Raw genomic sequence first — 8,065 nt, forward strand, 5'->3', positions numbered from 1 at the left:
AAAGGGTGGCCTTTTATCCCGGGTCACTTACGACCCGCGACATAAGGTCCACCACGTGGCAGCCGCGGGGCGCGCAGGGCACAGGCCCTTTTGTCGCGGGCGGTATTACCACCCGCGACAAAAGGCCCTCTACGTGGCGCGCGCACAACGCTTCTGCTTTAGGGTTTGAGGGGTGCAGCACCCCTCCCCCCCGCCACCGACCGCCTGTTATTTCATTTTTTTCGTCCGAAAATAAAAGTTGCATATATTTGTACGCTACTAGAAGTTGTACACATTCATTCATTATATATATATAGATCGATCAAACAAAGATTGGAAGCAGAAGTCGATTCCCCTTACACATATTCGTAGGTTCCCTACATATATACATGGAGCTCACGATCGACAAACGGTACTAACGACCGTCTATTTGGAGGTAGAACAACTATCTGGACTAAACAAGCCTTTGTTGTTTATTACTTCTCTAACCAAAAGTCCCGCCAGTTCCTCCGCGATTCCTAGTGCGTGTTCCTTTGGTTGGAGTCTGTCCCGCATGAAGTCGACCTATATACGAAAATGAGATGAGTATGACTATATCAGTCTTGATAACGAAATATTGATGATAATAAATAAAGTTGTGAATGTTATTGCTTACGTCGAATTTATTTCTGTTCTGCTTCTCAGTGGTTAACATGCGAATGGACTCGCAAACGTAGTATCCACATAGATTCGTCCCTTGTGGCTGCTGGGGGCACGGTACATGATTAAATGTTAGCTTCTTTGCAAAGGTAATCTCCTTATGAACATTCTTCAAAGCTTGCCAAGCCCTGCCATGCAAAAGAATGATTGAATGAGTGGATAATTAATTGATATCTCACGAAAGATAAAGCGCGGCGATGAAGGAAATTACACTTGGAGCAACTTCTGCAAGTCCTGGAACCCGTCCAGGCCTCTACTCAGTGGGTCTTTTACTTCAACTATTCCCTTCTCAGGTTGAATGTCTAGTAGACTCCAGACGAAGCTGCACATGTTATGCTTATACGTCAGGAATTACACTTAACATCGAGTAAGAAAAATTGAATGTGCATATATAAAAGATCATTAAGACTCTCACTCGTAGTTGTAAGGAAACAATATTGAATCACGTAAATATTGCTGCCCCAAAAACCTTAGTAGGTTTCCCCGTTTCTTCGCGTTTATGCTTCACCGTTTCAACATGTATTTTATCTGGGTCAACAAACCCAACATTGATAATATTATTACTTTTGCACTCACTGATCTTCAGTCTGCAAAAGAGAACCCATAAGATATAATGAGTATATATATGCAATGAAAACGAACATGAACTGAATGAAAATGAACTTATATGTAGTTAACAACTTACAAGCAATAGCAACTCATGAGAGATTTGTCGAGGGCTTCTAGATTGAATAACCGCCGAGTTCATTCATCTCAATATGGATCTCCTCCTTTCGGTAGTAATATTCCCATGGTATACTCGCCACGATGTACATTTTTTTCTCCTTGCATGCATCAAGGTACCACTGATGCAAATTCCGCATATGTGTTGGTAGTTTATGCAGCTGCTCTCTGCTGACCAAGTCGGCCCCGTAGACAAATTTAGGAGCTATATCAGCAGTGGGTAGTGCAAAGATCTGCTGCAAGTAGCAATTCCTCCACGGAAACTTTACAGGCAGCCGCTAGGCTAGCAGCTTCTTCCATATCGAAACCACCATGTTCCTGGTATACCTTGGGAACATTAAACACTTTGAGTGCTGGGATCGATTGTTTGGGCTGAGCACCGAGGAGGGGAACTTCCTTTCTCTTTTTGCCTTTTGTCGTTTGCTTGGCCTTGAGGGGTGCACTTGTTGAACTTGACCTTTTCTCATCTGCACTTCTAGCTGATGATTTGCTCGAGCCAGCAATCTCCTTCTCCATAGCCTATTCATCCTTCTTTTGGTCACTTACCTTCGCAAGAGTGCGTGTATAGTCATCCTTCTACTCGTGTAACTCATACTGCGATGGTGTGTTCGTAAAACTAGTAGCATATTCTATTTGCTTCTCTGTGTATGGCTCGCGCTGGAGGTTTTGGCTAATGGACATGAAAATAGTATAGTTTCGCAACAGCCGCCGCATATTCCACGACAGAACGATCTCAAGGACGGGGGGGAGGAACCTTTGGTACTTTTGGGAGGGGCGACCTCTTGGGGACAGGACTCTTGAAACGCTTCCGGCTGGGTGCATTCCGAGTCTTAGTGGGCGGAGGCGGCGGCGCTGGAGATGGAGATGGACTACCGATGTCGTGGTCGACGTCGTACCCACGGGGTGATGGTGGCGACATGTGATCAGTAGGAGGAGGTGATGGTGGCCTGCGATCACCTGGAGGAGGTGATGGTGACCTGCTGGGACGACCGGTACTAGGTGCTACCCAGCCCGGCAGCCCGATGTTCTTCTTTTCCCAGAGAATGATTTCTCCCGGCACCTCTCTCGAGTGTAAGCCCCCCATCACCTCCAGGGATATGGAGCTCCAATGTCTCCCACTGCGGGACAACTGAATCCACCCCGACACGAGCATAGCCAGCTGGAATCGGATTGCCATGCCATGTTGCCGGCTCACCTTCAGGTCCAAATGCCGGTAAGACATAGCCGGCCGCCACCTTAACAGAAACCTTCCTGAACACCTCATGGAGATCACAAGGTGTTGTCTCCTTGATTCCATCCAAGGGGTCGCCAGGACCGGCATCTATCATCATCCGTGTAGGAGGGGCCTCCGAGTCGGCCACGCTTTGTCTCGTCGCTGAGATATTTCAGCGGTATTATCTGGCGGGCGCTGTCCTTTTAGTTCATTTATCTCCCGCCGCTGCTGAAGCTCCCGCTGCTGCTGGTCAAGTCGGTGTTGGAACTCGGCCATCCGGTCATTCTGCACCTCCAGTGGCGTTGTTTAGCTCTCGCTCGGCTTCTATAAGTCTCCGCGTCGGCCGGAAACCCAAGCGACCACGGAACACTAGGGCCGAAGCCTCTTGTTCGTCCTCCCTTCTCAGATTACCGAGGACAAGCGTCGAAGTCTTTCTCTCTATCGGGAGCAAACTTTAGTTTTCCCGCCTTTATATCTGTCGTCACTTCAATCCATTTTTGCCTGGGTACCCTAACCCTGGTGTCACTTTCAACAATGTTCCCCTGTCTTCATGTCATACTCACAGCCATGCGCGAGGAACCAATTTCGAGCCCTTATGTCCCATCCTTCTCGCGTGGGTTGGAGTGATCCCGTTCAGCTCCATCTCAGCCTCTTGTGCATCCCACTTAGGCATGGCTCTTCCGTAGCCCCCTCGCCCGTATGATGGTGATATTTCTTCTCGCTTGCATTCTTCTTGTTTTTTTTCGCCGACAGTTCACAGCCTCCTCGATTCTTTGTACCTCACAAATTCTTCCCAGTTATGCTCCTGCTTCGCTAGGTAGTTCTCGAATAATGGAGGCTTCTTGTCTTTCTTATAATTTTTCCATAACCGGTTCTTATACGCCCGGAAAAGTTCCCCCATCTTCTTAAGAGCCCATTTCTTCACTAGCTCTTGCTGCTTAGCATTCTCAGACTCCGATCCCAAATCTGGCAAAGTGAAATGTGCCATCAGGTCTCTGAAAAGTGTGTCCTTGTACCTATCGGCAACCTGATTTTCGGACACATTCTTCGTCTTGTTCCATTCTCTGACAGTGATCGGGACACGATCTCTAACCACAACTCCGCACTGATTTTTGAACTTCACTCCGACATTCTCGGGTACCACCGGTTGGCCTTCCGGTGATATAGCTTCAATTGTGAAGTGGTCTTTCTTGGTCAACTTCTTTGCCGGGCCTCGTTTCTCTATCTTATCTTCGGAGGCCTAAGAGAATACATATAGAATTGCATTAATGCCTCTATACTAATGCCTCAATACATATGTACATATAGAATTCCATTAATACCTCGTCACCGGAGCCGTCGTCGGCTTCTCCGTCACCGGAGCCGTCGGCTTCTCCGTCACCGGAGCCGTCGGCTTCTCCATGACCGGAGCCGTCGGGTTCTCCATGACCGGAGCCGGCTCGGTCGGCTTCTGTACCATCGCGGATTATGTCCGCGAATATGTCTTCCTGTTCCAAGTCCCGTTCGAATTGATCCATTGTTTCTGCAAAAGAATTAAATCGATAAGTAAATGTTCAAACACAAACCAAACCCTAACCCTAATCAAACACAAACCAAACCCTAACCCTAATCGGCGACACGTGTTTGCGAGAGGGAGAGGGTGTCGGCGACGCGTGTTTGCGAGAGGGAGAGGGTGTCGGCGACGCGTGTTTGCGAGATGGAGAGGGTGTCGGCGACGCGTGTTTGCGAGAGGGAGAGGGTGTCGGCGACGCGTGTTTGCGAGAGGGAGAGGGTGTCGGCGACGCGTGTTTGCGAGAGAGAGAGAGAGAGAGAGAGAGGGTGTCGGCGTCGGTTGTTCGCGAGAAGGGAGAGAAGAGGGGAGTTGCGGCGTCGATGGTTTTCGCGAGAGGGAGAGGGGTGTCGGCTAGTGTTCGCGAGATGGAGAGGGGTGTCGGCGAGTGTTGTTCGCGAGAAGGGAGAGAAGAGGGGAGTTGCGGCGTCGATGGTTTTCGCGAGAGGGAGAGGGGTGTCGGCTAGTGTTCGCGAGATGGAGAGGGGTGTCGGCGAGTGTTGTTCGCGAGAGGGAGAGCGGTGTTGGCGAGAATGTTTGCGTCGGTTGTTTACAAGCTAACTAATATAAAATTTAAATTAATACAAAATTTAATCTAACTAACTACAAGATTTGAATTAATACAAAATTTAAACTAAGTAACTACGAAATTTGAATTAACTATCTACAAAAATTTAAACTAACTAACTAATACTAAATTTAATCTAAATACTAATACTAATACTAACTAACTAATACTAATTAAAACTAAATACTAATACTAATACTAACTAACTAATACTAATTAAAACTAAATACTAATACTAACTAAACTAATACTAATTAAAACTAAATACTAATACTAACTAACTAATACTAATTTAATCTAACTAAAACTAAATACTAATACTAACTAAACTAAACTAATACTAACTAACTAATACTAATTAAAACTAAATACTAAAAACTTAATGAAAAAAGAGGCCGGGGCATGGGCGCCGGCCGGCACCGGCGGCCGCGCGGGGCGGCGGAGGGTGGCGGCTACCTCGAGGGTGGCGCAGAGGGGCGGCGGCGGCCGGGGTGTCCCAGCTAGAGGAGGCGGCGGCCGGAGGAGGCGGCGGCGGCAGGAGGTGGCGCGCGCGGGAGATCTCGTCGAGGTGGCGCGCAGAGGCGGCGCAGAGTGGCGGAGGTGGCGCAGAGGGCGGGGGCGGCGAAGAGGCGGCTCGAAGTGGCAGCGGCGGCCGGAGGCGAGGAAGATGGCCGGCGGCGGCGGCGGTGGATTTCGGCAGCCCGACGGCGCGATTTCGCTAAGGAAAATGGCCTCCGGTGTCGCGGGTGGGGGCTCCGCCCGCGGCGGTAGGTATTTATACCTAGGGCCTTTTGTCGCGGGCCGTGGCTCGACCCGCGACAAAAGACCCCCTTTGTCGCGGTCAAGCCCCCACCCGCGACAAAAAGGGGTCTTTATCGCGGGCCGTGGCTCGACCCGCGACAAAAGGGGGTGGGAGGGGGAGGCGGCCGATCCGCGTGAAGCGCATCCAACGGCTCCGGCCGTTTGAATCCAACGGCCCTGGAGCCGTTGGACGCGGATCAGGCCTGGACCGTTTTTGTTTTTCTGTTTTTTGTTTTTCTGTTTTTTGTTTTTCTGTTTTTTTAAATAAAAACTATTATTTCAATAACTTTTAAATGGTAACTCAAAAGAAAAGTGTTATATATGAAAATTGATCAGAAAAATCCAATGAACATGAATATGACATCCATAGAACTATTTGCATCTCGCATATATAAATGCTGACACGTGCCTCGCCCGCCGACGCCGGCGTGCGACGTGTAGCCACGGCTGACACGTGGCTCACCCCGCCGACGCCGGCGTGCGACGTGTAGCCACCGCTGACACGTGGCTCACCCCGCCGACGCCGGCGTGCGACGTGTAGCCACCGGCCGACACGTGGCTCACCCCGCCGACGCCGGCGTGCGACGTTTAGCCACCGGCCGACACGTGGCTCACCCCGCCGACGCCGGCGTGCGACGGTTAGCCACCGCTGACACGTGCCTCGCCCCGCCGACGCCGGCGTGCGACGTGTAGCCACCGCTGACACGTGCCTCACCCCGCCGACGCCGGCGTGCGACGTGTAGCCACCGCAGACACGTGCCATGCCCCGCGTGCGCTATATAGAGCGACGAGTGCGGGCGCAACCACACGTCGCCACCGCCTCCGCTCATTCATCTCCGGGATGCCTCCATGTCGTCGAGGGCGTCCGGTTTCCGTGGCGTTCGAGTGCATCCGAGCGGTAGGTTCACCGCCGAGATACGCGCCGGTGGCTTCCGCCTCACCCTCGGCACGTACAACACGCCGGAAGAGGCGGCGCGCGCTTACGACGCGGCGGCGTGGCGCTTTCGGCGGCCAGGGCACGACATGAACTTCCCGGATGTTGAATCGCTAGAGGAGGCGGAGTTCCTCGCGCCACCGCCGTGCCTCGTCACCGACGAGGACCGTCACCGGCATCGCCGTGTGCAGCGCCGGATCGCCATCGCCGAGCGCGACGAGCGATTGATGCGCCGGTGGAGGGCGCGGTCCCCCGACGCGTTCTTTGCTAACCTTAGGGCACAACGCAGGTCCAACAGGCGCCACCGTCGGGCCGTCGCCGCCTTCGAGCTCGAGAACTCGAATACAACTTGGACCGAAAACGACCCTCGGTGGGATGACCTTTGGACGGAGACAACCTCCGACGACGAGTAGAGACTAGACTAGTAATTTATCTATTTTATTGTAATTTCAATAAAGTCGTTGTCGGTTCTATTAGTTTAAATTTAGTTTATAAAGTCGTTGTCGGTTGTTTTTGTTCAATAAAGTGGTTGACACGAAATTTATTACGACTGAACTGAAATTAAAGTACAGAGCTCAACTGAAAAATAAGATACATGGCCATATTCGAATGTTGGAGCCATTCAATCATAGTCGTGCCTAGTCCTATACACGTCGCCACTGTAGTCATCAAAGTCGCCGACGTCATCGTCGCTAGCATCGGGGTCGCGGTTGTCGAACCTCGGCGGATGACCACGCGTGGGCTGGGATTGAGGGTAGCGCAGGCGGGGGCCACGATAGGCCAGGACGCTCTGGAGAGTCCGACCGCGCCACCACATCCGACGGCCGGCCTCGTTGAAGTTCGAAGGAGGCGGGCCGTCCTCCTCGTACCTGGCAACCGCCCTCTCACGCCGATTGATGAAGAAGCTGTCCCAAGTCGGGCTGTAGTCGGGATGCCACTGGGGATTCCTCCGCTGCTCAGGCGTGAGCTCGAAATAGTAGTGGTTCGTGATGGCCATCTCGCGTGGCACACCTACCGGGATAGGAGGGACCGGTCCGCCTCCGACGCTCAGCAACCAGCCGGTCGGGACGCGGTAGCCGGGCGGGCAGGGGTAGTTCGAGGCGCAAAGCGCCTCCGCCTCCCGGGGTGTTAGACATACGATGGAAGCCATGGGAGAGAGTGATGAGGTTTTCAGATATGAGAGTCCAAGCCTACATATATATAGTGGAAAAATGGCGGGAATGCGGGAAGAAAATAGGCGGGAACGAAGTGGCGCGCGAAACTTTCATCCCGGGTGGAGGCTCAAACCGCGACAAAAGACTGGGGGAGGCTTATCTAGGAGGGCCTTTTGTCACGGTTGGTGGCTGCAACCGCGACTAAAGATGTCGGCAGGATAATAAGGATGTGTCGGTAACCTTTTGTCACGGTTGGTGGCTGCAACCGCGACTAAAGGTGTCGGCAGGATAAGGACGCGTGGGTGGACGCACTGCTCGATGAGATAAAGCATGTAGCGCACGACGGCCTGTCGAAGGAATAAGACAAAGTAGAAGCGGTGCCGTGCCTATAAAAGGAGCATCGATACGCCTTGCCAAGCAGATCAACAAGCCAAGCACCGTTTAA

At 51.8% G+C, this 8,065-nt stretch overlaps 1 long non-coding RNA gene across 1 annotated transcript; it reads right to left on the reverse strand.

Annotated features, from left to right (window-relative positions):
• Nucleotides 1-259: 259 nt before the first annotated feature.
• LOC139838806 (uncharacterized) lies at nt 260-734 on the reverse strand. Its single transcript, XR_011756673.1, has 2 exons — nt 635-734; nt 260-543 (listed from the first exon to the last, which is right to left on the reverse strand). It is a non-coding gene; the product is annotated as an uncharacterized lncRNA (long non-coding RNA).
• Between the last annotated feature and the right edge of the window lie 7,331 nt (nt 735-8,065).

The sequence above is a fragment of the Lolium perenne genome, chromosome 4 (genome assembly GCF_019359855.2).
Source record: "Lolium perenne isolate Kyuss_39 chromosome 4, Kyuss_2.0, whole genome shotgun sequence".
Classification (NCBI taxonomy): domain Eukaryota; kingdom Viridiplantae; phylum Streptophyta; class Magnoliopsida; order Poales; family Poaceae; genus Lolium; species Lolium perenne.